Here is a 20,191-nt window from a genome sequence, read left to right as displayed (position 1 = left end):
CCACAATTATTATTAAGGGGAAGATATATTAATGGATGAGTGGTCCATATGGGTTACTTGAAAGAAATTTAAGGATGTTTTATGGTACATAGAATGAACATCAAGAAGAGCAACCATTGCATGGTTCCATCAAGCATCTTGTTGCCATTATCAGGGACAGACTATTGGGGTGGATGGACCACTGATCTTCACCAGTAATGACATTCTTATGTACTTAGTTGGAGAGATGGACATTGCTCCAAGCAGTGCAGAGAGAGAGAGAGAGAGAGAGAGAGAGAGGGCAGTAGAATTGATCAGGAAAGAACAAGAAGAAAGACATCATCTATATAATCTGGTCAGAATTGGGTAATTCAACCAGGATGAGGTCTGGAGAAGAAATAGAAACAGGAAGAATTCATTGTCTCTGGGCCAGTAATGATGCTTTCATTAACATCTCTTAAGTGTCCCCACTGGTGTTCACTGACAACCCTAATTTTTCATTGTCTCCCTAATTCAGCTGTTATTAAGGATCTAGATCTGAAGGATAAAAAATTATGCCAGATTTGTAAGTAATTGATCTTAAAAGTCTTTCATTACTAAAGTGACCTGGATTTATTGCTTGCTAAGGTTGCTAAGGTTTTATTGCCTCTTTCCTAGCATCCCTTGGGTGTTGATCTTTGGTCCTCAGTTTAATTTTGAGAAATTATGTCTTCCACCGAGAGCTCTATCCTACATTGGCTGTTTCTTCCAGTGAAAAAGAAAATGTGAAAGAGGAATCAGTTTAAGGCAAAGGACTATCCTTGGATTGCCTGATGAGCAAAATGGCAGAATTATGTGATTTAAAACAGTTTATAGCAAGTAGGCCTCTAGTGCCAGTGTTGCAGTGGATGTTATGGCTACTTTGCTCAACTGTAGTCATAGCTTGATAGTACTGGTGATAGAAAGTAAATATTCAGTTTTAAAGAAGGGATTGGGAAAAGGATGCTTATACAAGGTTTTCATTTTCTAGGGGATGATGATACACTATTCTTCCGTTATCATTCCCCTTGGTTTAATGAATGATAATAATAATTGTGGTATTTGTTAAGTGCTTATTTTCTGCCAAGAACTGTAGTAAGCACTGAGGTAGATATGAGATAAGCAGATGGGACACAGTCTCTATTCCACATGGAACTTCTAGGTCATAAAGCAGGCAAATGGCGGGATTAGAACCAGGTCCTCTGAACTTCCAGGCCCCTGCTCTTTCCACTAAGCGCCTCTGTGCTGGAAAAGGAGACATGCATGTTCTTGATCCTAGTGCCATTTTTCAAGTTAGTTTGAGAGCTAGGAAATGGAGAGGTGGGAATGGAGTCTGGGGACCTGGTCTGTGTCTATAGGAGCCATGGTCAGAGGTCAGTAGCTGTGGGATACTTGCCGGGAATGGGGCCTTACTTACTCAGCCCTCCCTAAGGCCAAAAACAGTTGGAATAAACTGGATAGCCATGTTTCAAAGTGATAAATGAGAGAGGGTATTTTGTATGATTATCAGCCCATATATTTATTCACATTGCTACCATCCCCTCTTCCATGAGAATTCTTTGACAGGGAAGGAAAACCCTCTTCTCTCCCAGCCAACCTACCTCCCAAGATGCCCTTTCTCCCATTCCTAGCAGAATACAACTCCAGGGGCATGGTCTGGAGGGAAGTCTCCCTCTGCTCCTGGGCCTCTTTACACCCTGGGTGACCCCAACTCCCAGTCAATTCTTTGCAAGAGAAGCAATATAGCCTATAGAATAGAGCATGGGCCTGCGAGTCAGAAGGAACTGAGTTTTAATCCCTGCTCTACCAGTTGTCTGCAGTGTGACCTTGGGCAAATCACTTAGCATCTCTGTGTCTCAGTTACTTCATCTGAAAAATGGGAATTAAGACTGTGAGTCCCATGTGGGACAGGGACTGTGTCCAACCTGATAAGCTTGTATCTATCTCAGTGATTAGTACGGTGCCTGGCACAGAGTGAGTGCTTAAGAAATACTATATAAAAGAAGCAATTGTTTAAAAATAACACCATGAGCAACGGAGGACTCAAGTCCCTCTCCCCCACATTATAAAGATGGAAAACCTAATATTGGTGTCAGGACTCAGTGCCCCAAGCCACTTCATTCATTCAATAGTACTGAGAATGCATATCTTATACAAACCTCAAGAAAACCTCTGTTCAGGTTTCACTGCTGTGGTAGAAGAGATACACCTCAGTGCCCCTCAGCATGTAGCACTGATTGCAAATGCAACCATTCCAATACTCAGGGGCTTGAGTGCTTACCATCTACATTTCATAGTTGCCATTAAAATTTCACACATTTAGTCCAGGGATAGAATATGTAAATAACGATGGTATTTGTTAAGCACTTACTATTTGTGAAGCACTGTTCTAAATGGCAGAAGGTCCAAGAGTCTCCTTTCCCAGACTTGAAATACACCCCAGCAGCTCCAGTTTGGAGATGCTAACAGACTGATTTCCTTCCAGAGGAAGCTAGAGAGCTGAGATTTGACCCTGGGGTGATGCTTCATGGCTGGTGGTACTCAAAGACAACTTTGGGAAGTAAGGACTTCAGTCCATTCCCCAGGTCTAGGTCAGGGATTCTATCTAAGCCGTGAACCCAAGAAGCTTTGCTTTTGACTTGCCCAGAGACGACATATTTTTTTCAGCTTTAAGGAGTGGGCAGCTTGAGAGGACAACTGGCCCTATGTCCTGGAGTGGTAAGCAAGAGAAGAGTGCATTGTTTTTATGGAGATGGCAGGCGTGGCTGAGTGAAAGAGGTAGGGTGCCATAGTTCTACCCTAGGTGTCGTGTGTGTTTGTGGGTGTGTAATGCATGTGGCCTAGCCGAGACGATCTAAATTTGTTGAAGTGGGAATTTAAAATATCAAGTGGGCCAAGTGACCAGTGGGCAGTGTTTACCACCACGTGGTGTCCATCATGAGCACCAATGGACTTGTGGAGCAGTTATATTGATGGCTGGCAGCAAAGTCCATCACTCAGCCCCCCAAAGCAGAACAGGGGTATCAATGACAGCTACACAGGATGACAGAGGATGCGCAGCAGTGGTGGTGGAGGAACAGCAGTTGGTGGTTTGATAAGTCCATGCTATTATACTCTCTCAAGCACTTAGTCCTCAGTGTTCTGCCCACAGTAAGCACTCAGTAAATATCCTTGATTGATTGACCCCTGTCCCTGCAGCTTTTCTCCCCGCTTTCTCCTGTCCTCCTCTTTGTCTTCCTGTTTCTTTCTCCCTCTATTCCTTTCTCTTTCCCTCTATCACCCTCTCCTTTTCTCAGTCAATCAATTAATCATATCTAGTACATCCCTAAGGGGCACAGAGCACTGGACTAAAAACTTGGGAGAGTATAAAATAGTTAGTAGACATGATCCCTGCTCTCAAGGAGCTCATTCCTCTTTCCTTTTCTTTTGTTCATCTCCCTCTATGTTTTCTCCCTCTTTCTGTCTCCTCTGCCTCTCTCTGTTCCCCATTTTCTCCCTCTTTCCTTCTGCCCCACTGTTTTTCTGACCAGGCTCCCTGGAGATCTTACCCCACTCCTGTCTTGGGTCCAAGAGAATCTGGCCCCTTTACCTGTCTTTTCTCCCATTCCTCTTTCACTTCCTTTTTCCCTCATCACTTCTGGGGCTCTGCTCTATCTACCTCATGGTCAGGGTGCATGTGACTTAGGCAAAAAAAGTAAGTTTAATTTGCTTAACTTATACCGCAACTGGCAGAGGATGTAGAAATTGGTGATTTGGCTGAGCAACTTTGCAGTAGCAGTGTGAGTTTTGGTATGTTATGTCAATTGCCCCATGGAGATCAGTGCTCTTCCCTGCAGGGTGGTCTGCTGCTTTAGTTTGAATGGCAAGAACTTGGATTTTGGGTCCCTCTTTTTCCTGTGTTAAAATAAATTGTGATTACCATAGTTGGATTGAAGGTATCAGTTTTTCATTTGAGCAAGGAGGTAAGCAAGGATGGAGTTTCTGGGATATGAGACTCCCTCAACCTCTCTTCCCCCTCCCCCTACACCTGACCCCCAAAGTGTGGGGTTCCTGAGGTATGGTTTTCAGAGGGGAGGGTGTAAAAGGAATGAAAGAGATATCCAAAATGCTACTAGGGACAGAGAGATCCACCCAGAAACCCAAGGATGCAGTTGGGAACCCATTGATGGAACCAGGATGGTACTGCCAGGGACAGGTACTGCTAAAGATACAACAAGGTCAAAGAGACATGACCTGGATAGAGCCAGAAAAGCACCCATAGCCAGATACTCATCAGCCAGAGCCACAGACTGAGGTTGAGTGTCTAAGAGAGAAGAGAAAGATAGATCTAGAAAGGATAGATAGGAGAGAAAGAGAGAGAATCTTGGACTCTCTTGCTGTTGGATAACCAGTGGAGGGGCTTCTCAGGGTTCTGGCTAAAACACACGAGGGTGCAGGGGAGGAGGAAGGGAAGAGAAGACAGGCAAGCAGGGAGAAGAAATGAGCAGAGAGATAGACTAGACTATCTAACGACTAGATGACAGAGACAGGAAAGGGAGAGAAGCAGCAGCATAGCTTAATGGAAAGAGCACGGGCTTGGGAGTCAGAAGTCGTGGGTTCTAATTCTGGCTCTGCCACTTGTCTGCTGTGTGACCTTGGGCAAGTCACTTAACTTCTCTATGTTTCAATTCCCTCATCTGTAAAATGGGGATTAAGTTTGTGAGCCCCATGTGGGACAACGTGATTACCTCGTATCTACCTCAGTGCTTAGAACAGTACTTGGCACATAGTAAGCACTTAACAAATACCATCATCATTATTAGTATTAAAAGGCAGAAATAAACAGAAAGAGAGATGGTAGAGAAAAAGACAGGCCCAGAAAGGGGAAAACCACAAGAACTACTGTAAGAAAATCAAGCATGTAGTGACAATACAATCTAAATTCCTTGCTACTTCATCTCCATGGCTCACCTCTTGCTACCTCACTCCCACTTCCAACATTGCTCATAATAGTAACAATGACAATAATAATAATGATTGTGATATTCATTAATCACTTACTCTGTGCCAAGCACTGTAATCAGGTTGGATATAGTGTCTGTCCCACATAGGGCTCACAGTCTTGATCCCTATTTTACAGATGAGGTACCTGAGGCATAGAGAAGTTGTGACTTGCCCAAAGTCACACAGCAGACATGTGGCAGAGCTGGGATTAGAACCCATGTCCTCTGACTCCCATTCCCAGGCTCTTTCCACTAGGCAACACTGCTCATGTGCTCTTCCTCCTTTTGTCTGTTGATAGGAGATGGAAGCATCAGAGAAAGGACTGAGTTGGGTTCACCACCTGAAAAGGGGTGGTCAGTAATTACTGGTGAAGGGAAGACAAACCAAGTTGCTCTTGGTAGGATAGAGAAGACAAGCAGGAATGTAAACCCAAGCCACCATGCAGGTGTGATCTTGCTCCTTCTAGCCCCTGCTACCTTCTGGCACCTGTTTCAGAAGGGGAGGGGTGAGGTCCATCTCCTGCTGCTGGGCTGGATATATTCTTTGGTGATAGAAACAGAACTATCACCTCCTCAGTATTTCACCATAGGTGACCATTGTCATCACCCAGCTCCCTAGAGTTGGTCCATATTGGGTAGACTTAGTCCAGTCAGTGACAGAGATTGCCAGGAACTTGGGCAACATTTTATTTCTTATCCTCCTCATAGAGATACAGTGATAAGAAGTAATTGCCACCTACTGTTATGTTTCCTTATTTGATAGAGATTCAAATTTCCACCCCTATCCATCACTTATCTCTGAGTACCTGTAATGGCACTGATGACACCAAAAATTCAGATTTGCATAGTTGATAACTTAATTTCCCTCCTGCTTCCCAAACTGACCATTCATTCATTCAATCATATTTATTGAGTGCTAACTGTGTGCAGAGCACTGTACTAAGCACTTGAAAAGTACAATTCATTGTGTCCAATGGTGTCGTTGGCACCCCATTAACTCCATGGTTTATACTGTGGAGAGCTCCCACTGGAGTCCAACTGTTGGCCACAGTACAGCTAAATCACTGGAGGTAAATCACTTTAACTCTGTCTTCCCTGCAGCAAGGATTAGAAATATGAATCACATGCTTGATGAATGGTCCCCCAGGGCAAAGGATTACAGTAGAAACCCAGTCATAGAAAAATTATGTGACACTGCTGAAAAGCATTGCAGATTAACTTCAGCAGGGGAATACCAGATATGTGCTTTGGGAAAATGCCAATCTCTTGGTTTTTCTAACACTTTTTACTTAGGACTCTAGAAATAGCATGCAAAAACAGCAGGGAAAACTGCAGGACATCTTAGATAAGTCTTTTGGGTACTACTCAATGATTAGTGTCAAGATTTATGATTCTTATTTTTGCTACTGACTTGCTGTGTGACACTGGGCCCATGAATTCTTAGGGCTTCAGGTTTTTGAGTTTATAAAATCCATTTTAAAACCCAACTTCCTGGCATCTGAAACCTTTCTACAACACAGACGGGTGAAGTCTAAGTTGTCATCATTTCATGCGAAGTACCATATGTGTGAGAATTGGGTTGGGAAACATTATTCCAACCTCCTTTTTGCCTAGGTGCCCTCTGGACTCCAGTCCTTTTCTTGAAAGTCCCCCAAATACCACCAGTTTTCACAAGATGATATTATGAACATATACTCTGCTTTAGCCTCTCCTGTCTTTTAATCCTTTGCACCTATCAAGTCCAGCTACCATCTCAGCCTTCCCATCTGCTGGATATCGTTCCCTTAATCCTATTTATTGAGTGCTTACTGTGTGCAGAGCACTGTACTTACCACTTGGGAGAGTTCAATATAATACAGTTGGTAGACACATTCCCTGCCCACAATGAACTTACTGTCTAGAGCGGGAGGCAGACATTAATTTTAATAAATGAATTATGGACATATACATAGCTGTGGGGCTGAGGGAGGGGTGAATGTACGGGCACCAAATCCAATTGCAAGGGCAATACAGAAGGGAGTGGGAGAAGAGGAAATAAGGCCATAGTTGGGGAAGGTCTCTAGGAGGAGATGTGCTTTTATAATAAGGCTTTTAAGGTGGGGAGAATGACAACAAATGCTTGACAACAAAATGTGGGAAGGTCTGGTAGGTCCAGCCAGTCCATAAAGGTATCAAGATTAGGGTTCAGGATAGTAAGAACTTTGATGGAACAACTAGCATTCATGGACCAGCCTGGCTAAATGAAAGGGATATTTGAAGCCAAAGGGCTCCAGTGTGGGCAACTTAATGCCCCGCTGCAAAGGAGGGTCAAAAAATGTGTCACAAATGACATAAACCTGGAAAACAGGAACAGATTTCTATATCAGCTTGAGCATTTGGCCTATCATCTGAGACAGCATAGATGCAACAGATAAATGCCAGAGGAATCGTCAAGCCATAATACATGAACTTGATCAGCAGATGTGCTTGTAGATGGGATTATTAAGGCAGCTAAGAAGGTAAAAGCAAATAGCGTTGGCAAATGTGAAATGAGGAGCTTAGTGTGCAGTGAATCGGTGAACAACTATTTCCTGGAAAAGCATAGAACAAAAGAACCAATAGCAGAGCCAGAACTGGGGGTGATGGATATTTCCTGAGAATGTATGTAATGCCCAGAGTCAAAAGGATCTCCCTGGTATCAATCAATTAATCAGTGGTATTTATTGAGTGTTCACTGAGCAGAGCACTGTACTAGGCACTTGGGAGGGTATAGTACAACAGAGCTGGTAGACACGTTCTCTGCCCACAATGAGCTTGTAGCCTACAGTGGGAGACAGTCATTAAAATATATTCCAGATGGCTATGTACATAAGTGCAATGGTGCTGAGGATGTGTTACTATCAAGTCTTTAAAGAATACAGATCTAAGTATGAGGCACCTGCCATTAGTTTAGAATCTGTCTCTTGGTTTCCAAATCATCCCTCTAGAGCTAGAGGGATGAGATAAAAACTACTCATCTCCTGAATGTCCCACACTAAACTGGCCTCCTCATTGTTGTTTTTGCTCACATTGCTTGTAATTATGCTTCAGTATGGCTCTAAAATACTAGTTATTCCCTCCTTGCTTGCTTGTGTGTCATTTTACAGTCCGCTTTCTTCACCCTTGTGCATGAGCTGTGGAGTGCTGCTGGCAGAAATCCAGATAGCAGGCTGACCTTATCCATCTCAATTTCATTCTTGCCTGTTTTAACTCTGCCCTCTCCTCTGCCTGGCAACATTATTTCTCCATCCTTATTGACTCCCATGCCCACTTCCTGTGCCAATGGTTTCAGTCACTTAACTCCCTCCTCAAACCTCCTCTTCCCCCACTCTCTCCATCGTTCACCCCTAATGACCTGGTTATATCCTTTATTGGCAAAATTGAAACCATCAGGTGTGATAGCTTTAAAATCCCCCCGCTCCTCTCCAGTTCCTCCCTCCTCCTGCCTATTCTTCTACTTTCCCATTTTTTCCCACCAGTATCTCAGGAGATCTCCCACTTCTCCTCTCAAAATCTACCCCCTCCACCTGCGCCTCCTACCCCATCCTATTACACCTTATCAAAACACATGCCCCTTCTTCCCTTCCTTTCCTGACCACCATCTTCTACTGTTAACTTTCCAATGGCTTTTTTCCCACTGCTTTCAAACAAGCTCATGGATCCCCTATCCTATAAAACCCCCCTCCATTTACCCCATGATACCCTCTTGTTATTGCCCCATCTCCCTCCTCCCATTCCTCTTGAAACTCATGGGCAAGTTTTCTACACCTCCTGCCTCTATTTCCTCTCATGCAATTTTCTCCTAGGGCCCCTCCAATCTGGCTGCCACACCCTTCACACCACAGAAACAGCCCTCTCCAAAATAACCAAAGACCTTCTTATTACCAAATCCTAGGCCTCTACTCCATCATAAGTTTCGACCTCTCAGCCACCTTTGGCACTGTGGACCACCCCTTTCTGGAAATTTTATATGACCTTGGCTTCACTGACACTGTCCTCTCCTGGTTCTCCTCCAATCTCTCTGGCCACTCATTCTCAGTCTCTTTCACAAGCTCCTCCTCTGCCTCCCACTCCCTAACTGTGGGAATCTCTCAAGGCTCAGTTCTGGGTCCCCTTCTAGTCTCCATCTATACCCACACCCTTGCATAACTCATTTGCTTCCATGGCTTCAACTACCATCTCTATCTGGATGATTCTCAAATCCACATCTCCAGCCCTAATCAATCAATCAGACAATCAATGGTATTTATTGAGTGCTTACTCTGTGCAGAGAAATATACTAAGCGCCTGGGAGGGTACGATACAACAGAGCTGGTAGACACGATCCCTGCCCACAGTGTGCTCAATCTTTCTTTTCTGCAGTCTCGTATTTCCTCCTGCCTTCAAGACATCACTACTTGGATGTCCCTCCAATACCTCACATTTAACATATTCAAAACAGAGCTCTTCATTTGCCTACCCAAACCCTACCTTCCCCTGACTTTCCCATCATGGTAGACACCACCACGTCTCACAAACCTGTTACCTTGGCATTATCCTTTACTATTCTCTCTCATTCAACCCACAAATTCAGTGTCACCAAATCCTGTCACTTCAACCTTCACAATATTGTGAAAATCCACTCTTTCCCCTCCAGCAGCATGGCTTAGTGGAAAAAGCATGGGCTGGGAGTCAGAGGTCATGGGTTCTAATCCCAGCTCTGCCACTTCTCAGCTGTGTGACTTTGGGCCAGTCACTTAATTTCTCTGCACCTCAGTTACCTCATCTGTAAAATGGGTATTAAAACTGTGAGCCCCACGTGGGACAACCTGATTATCAGTGCTTGGCACATAGTAAGTGCTTAACAAATACAATTATCCCTTCTAGACTGTAAGCCCCTTGTAGGGAGGGATTGGCTCTCTTTATTGAAGCAGCATGGCTCAGTGGAAAGAGCACGGGCTTTGGAGTCAGGGCTCATGAGTTCGAATCCCAGCTCTGCCACTTGTCGGCTGTGTGACTGTGGGCAAGTCACTTAACTTCTCTGTGCCTCAGTTCCCTCATCTGTAAAATGGGGATTAAGACTGTGAGCCCCACGTGGGACAACCTGATTCCCCTATGTCTACCCCAGCGCTTAGAACAGTGCTCGGCACATAGTAAGCGCTTAACAAATAACAACATTATTATTATTATTATTTATTGTTAAATTTACTTTCCAAGTGCTTAGAACTTAGTGCTTAGTGCTTAGCGCTCTGCACACGGTAAGCACTCAATAAATATGATTGAATGAATGCTGCCATGTTAATTCAAGCTTTATCCTATCTTGTCTTGACTACTGCATCAGCCTCCTTGCGGACCTTCCTGCCTCTTGTCTCTGCCCATTTCAGTCCATACTTCACTCTGCTGCTGGGATTATTTTTCTACAGAACTGTTCAGTCCGTGTTTACCCACTTCTGAAGAACCTCCAGTGGTTGCCCATCCAACTCCACATAAAACCAAAACCCCTTACCATCGGCATTAAAACAATCACGTTGCTCCCTCCTATGTTACCGCTCTGTTTTCCTTCTACAGCCTAGTCTGCACACTTCACTTCTCTAATGCTAACCTACTCACTGTACTTCAGCCTTGTCTATCTCACCACCGACTCCTTGCCCATGTCCTACCCCTGGCCTGGAATGCCCTCTCTTTTTATTTGACAGATGATAACTCTCCCCACCTTCAAAGCCTTATTGAAAGCATGCCTCCTCCAAGAGGCCTTCCCCAACTAAGACCTCATTTCCTCTTCTCCCACTCCTTCTCTGTCACCCTTGCACTAGGAATTGCACCATTTATTCACCCCTCCCTCAGCCCCACAGCACTTATATACATATCTGTAACATTAATATTAATGTCTGTCTCCACCTCTAGACTGTAAGCTCCTTGTGGGCGGGGAACATGTCTACCAACTCTGTTACATTATACTCTCCTGAGTGTTTAGTACAGTGCTCTGCACACAGTAAGTTCTCAATAAATATGATTGATTCTGTCATAGCTTAAGTCTGCTATTATCCATTCTCTTTGCCTACCCACCTGAAAAAAGTGTGAAGTAAGTATTGCTTGGTGGCTGGTGTGAACTGACTGTGTTCTAAAACATCATTGATAATCTTGCACTGCCATTTGATTTTGAGTATATTGCTTAAGAAATGGTTGGCAATATTTAGTGGAAGGTAGAGCTTCCTGAGTATAGACTTGGATCGGGGCCATAGTTTTCTTCAGCATAATTTCTGTCAGTCCATAGCACTCTGATGACTCTGTAAAGCCAATCGTAATTATCTGTACATCCTCAGTCTTGTAGACTGTAAGCTCCCTGTGGGAAGGGAGTGTATCTCCCAACTGTATTGTACCTTCCCAAGTGCTTAGTACCGTGTTCTGCACAAAGTGCTCAATAAATACCATTGATTGATTGATTCTTGAGGGCCTGGGACTCTGAAACAGGGTCATCAGCAGGCAGTAGTTCTTAGGCTTTCAGTCATGTTTTTAGCCTGTTGACTAAAGGGCATTCTGACATCAGCTTCCAAGTCCCTCATTTCATTATTAAGGATGGTGGCAGAAAATTGGTTGAATAGGACTGGATTTACCTCTTCTGTAATGGTGATGGGGAAATGATCAGAGAAAGGTATTGTCAACTCTGACTTGACTGATCATACCATCCTGAAGTATTAGCTCCTTGTGGGCAGGGAATGTATCTGTTTTCTGTTGTACTGTATTCTCTCAAGTGCTTACTACAGTGCTTTGCACATAGTAAGCATTCAATAAATATGATTGAATGAATAAATAATTTAGTGAATGAGTGAATTTTTCAGAAAAGTCAAATCTACCTAGACCAGAGCCCTGTTCTTTTGCTGGTATCACATTTGTAGAGTCTATGGATGCATTACTATATAGGAGTCTTGGTATTGATAATGTGGTGCTTATTAAGCTCTCACTATGTGACCGCTACTACCCCTCTAGACCGTAAGCTTGGTGTGGGCAGGGAACATGTCTGCCAACTCTGTTGTATTGTACTCTTCCAAGTGCTTAATACAGTGATCTGCAAATAGTAAGTGCTCAATAAATATCACTGATTGATGTACCAAATTCTGGGGTAGACACAACACAATCGGATCAGACACATTACCTGTGTCATATGGAGCTCACCATCTAAGTGGGAGGGAGAATAGGTATTGAAACCCCATTTTACAGATGAGGAAACCAGGGCACAGAGAAGTTAAGCAACTTGTTCAAAGTTACAGAGCAGGCAAGTGGCCAAGTTGAGATTGGAACTCAGGTTTCCTGACTCCCAGCCCTATGCTTTCACCACTAGACCACATTTCTTCTCCCTTCTTCATTCATTGTTCCATATTTTTATCAAAGCCACATTGCAATTTTGGGAATGCTGATTAACAATATTCCACAGCAGTCTGTCCAAGAGGATTCCAGACACAATCTTGCCCAAAATAGAAAGTAGTGAGATGTCTCAGCAGTTTCTATAGTCAGCAATCTCACCATACTTCTGACCTTTTGACTTCCTTTGGCATTTCTTCTCTCTTGATAGCTACAGATGTACATTCAGTAAAACTACAAGTATTTCTATGGTTGGAAACAGGGAGAATGGTTCGTAGTTATCCCTTGGCAGCCTACGTGGCTGAGCCCAGCGGAGCTTGGAAAGAAAATGGTCTTTCCATATTATTTTTTACTTTGCTGTTTAGCTAACTCAGGATCTTTCACCCCTACCCTGTGCCGTTCCAGCCTGTTCCCCTTTATTTTCTTGCTTGTTTATGTCCAACGCTCATCAATGATCCCAACACAACTCAGCTAATTAATTTGTGCTTTCTCTGCAGGCACTACACTAGCAAAGCACAAAATAGTGCCACCATTATAGCTTTTATACTCTGTGAAAAGAAAATTTAGTTTCAGAGGACAGTAATTGGTTGACTGGGAGACCCCTACCATCTTCTCAAAACTCAGAAATGTCTCCAGCAATGTGCTCATGTTGCTTTTCCAAACAATACCATCTTGATTTTATGTGTTGTTCCTCTCTTTTCTATGCTTAGTGGAAGACAGAAATGCCAACTTTAGGGGTAATGTGATCATTGGCCCTTCCCAGGATTGCGACTGTGAGGTTGAAGACATTTACTGTCCACTTGGCTCTTTGCTGCTAGCAAGAAGTTCAGAAGGCCAGAAGTTCAGATGTGGCAGAATGAGGGTCCAAAATTACCTCTCTGTAGCAAGCTCAGCTGTTCACCCACCTCTCTCTCTGGGCCACAGTAGGGACCAAGCATCTAGTACCTGGGGCAACAGAAGGCCCAACTCAGATCTCATCCTCCCCACTCCCTACTTTGCAGTGGTGGATCAGCTGAGGAAAACCAAATGTCTCTTTCATGGCCTCTTGTTTTAGTCCTGGCATAGTCTTTGTCTCTCTCCTTATCTCTGTCTCTCTGATCCGGAGAGACATCTATCAATCAATGGTATTTATTGAGTACTTACTATATGTAGAGCACTGTACTAAGCACCTGGGAGAGTACAGTACAGCAGAATTAACATACACATTCCCTTCCCATAACGAGTTTACACTCTAGAGTATGCTCTATTTGATTTTAAACTCTCTGAGGGTAGGGATTGGGCCTTTTTCTTCTATTGTACTTCCCAAAGTACAGCACTTTGCACACTGTAGGAGCTCAGTAAATATTCCACTCTCTTATCTCCCTAGATGGTACAATCTTTTTGAGCACCTTCCCTTTTCTCTCCTTTTTGGGACTTTCATTTTAAGCAGCAGCCACAACAGCAGCAAGCAGCATTTTTTGAGTACTTTCCTCTGTATACAGCACCATACTATTGCTTGGGAACATAAAGTAGAAGTCCAACAATATCCGTTCCTAAAGAATATGCAATTTAATGTCTCTCTGTCTCTTCTCTTCTCTCCTTTTAGGTTAAGCTTTTCCTCTAGACTATGAGCTCCCAGGTGGCAGGGAACGTTTCTACCAACTCTATTATACTGTAATCTCCCTATTGCTTAGTACAGTGCCCCGTACACAGTAAGCACTCAATAAATACCACTGATTGATCATTTCTCTGGCTGTGGCTCTGCGGTTGCCATCTGTGCTCCTTCGGTTGATTGTCTGTCAGACAGTATCATGCCTGCATCTCTGAGGGAACCACTGGATTTTTTGTTCACCCTACCCTCTGGAAGCTCCATTTTCTGGAAGCCCCATTCACCCCAACCCATGAATTGGAGAGTAGAGATCTACCTTGGAAGAGAAACCCTAAAGCCATAAAAATGAAACCCACTGACAGAATGTTCAACATGACACCAGTTCAATTTTATACAGATTAGCTTTATCCCTAGGGCTTTTAGGTAGAACTTTCATACTCCATGAACTGAAGTTTAAGCATACATTTCAGTAGACAACTGTGCTGATATGTGGTGAGCATCATGTTGGTGTGCTAAACTGAATGAAAAAATCATGTTAAATAGATAATTCTGCTACCTCTAAGCAAGATGATGATAACCCCTGCCCTGGCTCACATTTCAAAAAGCAACCCGTTTCTCCAGGATCTCCTTTAGCCAGAAGATGAATTTTGAATCCCTTGTCAGAATATAAAACTCACAGTCTTTTCTTTATGCAGTGAATTTGACCCGACTATTATTAAAATTCTTCTCTAACATATTCAGACACTGCTGTCTATCTCCCACAGGCAATATTATAAATCACAGTCAGACTTCTATGGTTAGCAATTAAAGTGCCCCTCAGTTTTTTTTTCTTGACAGGAGAATGAGATTGATGCCTTGGAATTTTTTAAAGCACGTTATGGAAAGATGGGTAGCATGAGAGGCACCCTTTTCTTTTTGGTTGAATTTGTGGGAAAAGAACAGGTTGCCAATGAATCAGATGATTTGGACTTCCCTTCCTTATTCTCAAATGGGGACACCCAACAATCAGTACATAATTTGAAGTGTTTGAAGCATCTTCTTGTCTTGGTTTGGATAATCCATGACAGGAAATGGGACAGTGAGGGCAGTCACTTTATGAATTAAAAAATCATAGTTATCAGGAAAGACAGAGTAGTAGCATCCATGAGCTTGTGGGGCTCCGAATAAAGTTTCTGCTCAATAGCTTCTTGTGGGCAGGGAATATGTCTACTAACTCTGTTGGATTGTCCTCTCCCAAAGGTTTAGTACAGTGCTCTGCACACAGTAAATGCTCAATAAATACCAGTGATTGATGCTCAATAAATACCAGTGATTGGTTGATTGAGTAACTGAGTTACAAGGTTCTTAAAGACTTATTTTACTGACAAGATATTTCCCTTGATTTGCTCAGTTGACCAGTCATCCTGCAAGTAGAGGTGACTTTGGGATAGCTGGACAGTTTCTCCTAATGAAGTTGTCAATCTCCAGGCTCTCCAGGAACCATATTAGTGTGCATTTTAATACAGTTTCTGTTAATCCCTCTACCTTACCAAACTGACTGAGAATGAGCTAGAGAGGAGAAAGGGAAAGGAAAAGTTAACCTATCTAGAGTGTATTGAAGTAGACGACCAAGATTATGAATCAGTGAGTCTAGTGTATTTTGATTTTGGTCATTTCTGGGGTGGACTCCTTACTAATCAGAAGGCTGGCTTGGATGGGTTAGCTGGACAAGGCTAATGCAAGCATTTTTCTGGAACTGTCACTCATGTTACCACCTTTAGAATTCTTAGCAATTAAGAAGGGACGAGTTGCTCCACCATCGGTTGCCAGGATGGTAGTGATTGAGGCCAGCTGGTTTTCTAACAGAAGGGCTGATGGTGCTGCCATGTACTATCCTGGATGATCACCTGGGAGAATCTGGAAAAATCCAATAGTAGGCACAGGTGACCACAAAAAAATCCACCTGCCCCATTCATGGACAAAATTTGCTCAGACACTTTCTTCACTATCTGCTTTTTCCTGTCAAATGATCACTCTGTAAATTGCAGAGTCGAAAAGGGAAAGTTTTAAAGTTAATGAGTCAGTTGGAGGCCCCTGGCAATGTGCTTGATAGCCTCCTCTTCCTGACATGGTTGAGGTTTGGAACCTTGTGAATTACATTCTAAGGGCCCATTTAATATTATCTCTCAGCTTGATGCTAAAATTGGACTCTTAGGTTGAGAGTTTCTAGTCTTAAGGCTGTGCCTTTGGGTTGATTCTATTTCTTACTCATTCATGGGCACAAACGTGCTTTCACATTCAGTATTGCACCATGGATTCCATCCTGCCCTGTCCATACAGCATAGATCCCCTGGGAACTCAACAAATCCCAAAAGCAGTTCAGTATTAATTTTGGTTTGATTTAAAAAAAAAGAAAACACAACCCAAAAGTTGTGCTTGCCATTTTATTAACTTGAAGGATTATGCTTTCAGCAATGTATCAAAAAGTATTTTATCTAAGCTCTATTAGCTGTTAAATTTGCATTTGAATTTCAATATCCATCATTTCAGATGCAGAAACAACCGCAGAGAAGTCAGGGACAGCATTCATCATATTGTGCTGCTCTGTCACTTGGTAAAGAAGGACAATAACGATCCCTTTCCATCGAATCCATATTTTCTTAATCCAATCATTTCACAATTTTTGAGGATCCCTGATTTAATTCCCTTCAAAACTTTAAAGCTCCATAGCATCTAAAATCCACAATTCTCAAGAACAGCTCTGTCAAAGGTGGATTGTGAATGGTTATGAGACACTTTTGGTCATTTTGAAAAGGGGCAGGCCTGGAATGGTCACTGAGTATACCATCTAAGACAGTATCCACACATCACTACTTAAAGAAACACTCTGATTAATTACAGCTGTCCTCTTTGCTCTGAGCTCAATCATTCAGATATTTCAGGTCAGGGCTTGTTGTTTTCTCCTTTGTTTGTTTATTTGCTTAAATTACACAGCAAACTTCTTGGAATGGGCTAAATGCCATCATTTCCCAGAAGTAGAGCAGAAGTAGATAGATTGTTTTTTCCCCTCTCATCTTCACTCTTAAAAAGCCTCTTCTGGTAATCCTGCTCAAATGGAAAAGGGAAAAAAGTGAGAGGCCGCCAAAGGCTTAGCATTTGGGATAGTTCATCAGGCAAGGAGAAAATATTTTACCTTTGATTAGACTCAAATAGATTGAAGCAAATGGCTGATTAGACATAATAGAGATATTGAGCATAACAAGAGCCTAGAGTCCATGATAAGCAATGTAATTCTTTATATTTGGGGAAGTGATGGCAGTTACCCGAGTTGAAAAAACTTAGAGGTGTTGAAATACTTCCCCTTAAGGCAGCTTGAGGCAGACGAATGTATTTCTAAGTTTCCAATATGAGATAAAAATAAAGCATGCTGTAATTCAAATGTTAGTATCTCATTAAGTTTTATGAGTGGGGAAAAAAGCAGCCCTGTGTCCTCTTTTCATGAAACCTCTAACCTAGCAATAAACAGCTGGCTTACCATTAGATTCGGTCATTTTGAACTACTGGGTAATCCGTCTTGGCAGCCTCATGGAAATATCATATCAACAGAGTCCAGGTTGGTGGTCTTTCCCTTCAGGCATGACCACAGTGATCGGGGAAAATAACATCATGCCTCGAAAAGAGCAAGCAGGCCCTCTTAAGCTTTTGGAGCTGCAGCATTCCAGGATGCGACCATAAGCCAGCGCTGATGTATACCGACCATGCTTTTAAGTAATCAGCCATTCCTTTGAGATGTAGTGAGTCAGTCGTAGTTTTTTAATTAGTGTGGGTTTACAATCTTATAAGAGAGAGAGCTCCAATTGGTTAGGCTCAAGTCACGTGTTGGCGGAACTCCTTTAAGTGACAGTTAAATATGAGGCAACTATTGTGTGTGAACTGTATGGCAGCATCCTCTCCATACCAAGTCACACATAATAGCAATAATAGTAACAATAATAATAATAATGATAAATTATTACATTCAGCAGTAATGGTCCCAAATAAGATACTAAAAATTGAAACTTGGCATAGTCTAGGAAGAGTTAATTGAATGGTTACTTCTATTTGAAAAGACATTGCTCAGAGGACGTGCCCCAGATTGATGGTAGTTCATGTAATGGGAGCTGCTGCAAACTGCTAGGCATGTGTAGGTGAATCAGGCCAACACTCAAAAGACACCTTTGATTTGGTCTCCCAAACCCCCCCACCCTCCCAAACCAGACAGTGGCAGAACTGCCTCCCTCCAGCTGCAGAATCCACACCTGGCTGGCCTCCAGGGATGTGGGGTGGGATATAGGGCAAATAGCAGCTCTGCCTCATTACTTTCCATTTTTTGCCATCTCTGTGGAATACAGGAGCATAGAAAAGGACAGAAGTATCTTGTTCAGCATGTCAGCATCCCATGCACGTAATATGTGCCAGCAGAGTGGAAAGCAGAGAGGAGAATCAAGGTAACATCTACAAATTTCTGTATTCAGCCACCTGGGTAAAATGAGAAAGAAAAGGGCACTTCTACCTTAGAAAGACCTCAGAAAACATATTTGGCTCTGTCCCTGTCTAGCAATAATAGCTGTGTGTTTGGAGGCAGCTTCACAAGTTTATTTACTTATCAAAGGAACTATAGCTTGGCCTTTTGTTTCTGCTGGTCATTGCTATGAAATCTAGTAGAAAAATAACCAAAAAAAACTTTTGCCCATTTGTATGACTTTAGTGTATTTTTGAGCCACCTTTTTCCCTGGAAATGTCCATTTCAAATTTTAATCTATGTAGGACAAATTGATCACTACACACTGAACAAGAGTGACAGGCAGAATGGACAGCCAGGTATTGCTCCAAGACCCATTTAAAGTCTATAATGCCACAACATCCCCCTTGACAGACTGATTGTATTTTGGACTTTCCACACCCTAGTGCAGCCTCCTCAGTCAACTGCTTAACAAGAGCTCAGTGTTGAGGCATCAAGGAAGCTCATTGTCCAGAGGAAAGCCAAGACCAGCTCAGAGACCCACGGAGGTTAGATGATGTGGACCAGTGGCAATCAATCAATTTTATTGATTGTATTCATTGATTGATGTCTGGGCAATCAATAGTATTAATTGAGTGCCTGCTGTTTGCAGGGCCCCATACTAAGTGCTTGGAAGGGAACAGTAGAATTAGTAGACCTAATCCCTGCCCTCAAGGAGTTTACAATCTGGCCGTGGAGACAAACAGTAAAATAAATTGCAGGTAGGAGGAAGCCAAAGAATATAAAGATATGTACTATGGGGCGTTTGGAGGGGTAAATGCCATACCTAAGTGCTTAGGTGACAAAGATATGTTGGAGTGGCTATTAGGGTGTAAATAGGCTTGTTGAGGTGAGAGATCAATCAACCGAGGCCTCCTTAAGGCCTGAGGTGGTATCAGACTTCTTAAAGGGGTACACAGCCAAGTGTATAGTCGATACAGATGGGAGGGTGAATAGGGGAAATAAAGGGCTTGCTGACTCAGGGAAGGACTTTGGAGGATCTGTGATTTTAGGAAGGCTTTGAAGGTGGGGAGAGTGGTGCGCTGTCAGATATGAAGGCATGTTGTAGGCAGGGAATGTGTCTAACAATTGTATTATTTTGTACTCTCTCAAGCACTTGAAGTCAGAGGACCTGAGTTCTAATCCCAACTCTGCCACTTGTCGGCTCTGTGACCTTGGCCAAGCCACTTCTCTGTGCCTCTGTTCCCTCACCTGGAAAATGGGGATTTAGTACCTGTTCTCCCTCCTACTTAGACTGTGAACCTTGGCCAAGCCACTTAATTTCCCTCAGTCTCAGTTCTCCCTGTTCTCCCTCCTATTTAGACTGTGAGTCCCATGTGGGACCGGGACTGTGTCCAATCTGATTAGCTTGTATCTACCCCAGTGCTTAGATCAGTGTCGGGCACATAGTAAGTGCTTAAAAAATGCCATTAAAAAAAATATAGTGGCAGAGCCACAATTAGAACTCAGGTCTTGGTGACTCCCAGGCCCATGTTCTATCTACTACGCCATGCTGCTTCTTACTCTATTCTCTGCACAGAGTAAATGTTCAACATGTACTACTGATTGATTGATTGGGTTGTAATAATGATAATCACAGTGCTATCTCTTAAAAACTCTGTGTCAAGGACTGTTTTAAGTGCTGAGATGGAGACAAGATAATCAGGTCCCACATGCGGCTCATAGTCTAAGAAGGAGGGAGAACTGGTAATGCATCCCCATTTTCCAGGTGAGAGAACTGAGACATAA

The sequence above is a fragment of the Ornithorhynchus anatinus genome, chromosome X5 (genome assembly GCF_004115215.2).
Source record: "Ornithorhynchus anatinus isolate Pmale09 chromosome X5, mOrnAna1.pri.v4, whole genome shotgun sequence".
Taxonomy (NCBI): Eukaryota; Metazoa; Chordata; class Mammalia; order Monotremata; family Ornithorhynchidae; genus Ornithorhynchus; species Ornithorhynchus anatinus.
Note: the sequence above shows the minus strand (reverse complement) of the source record.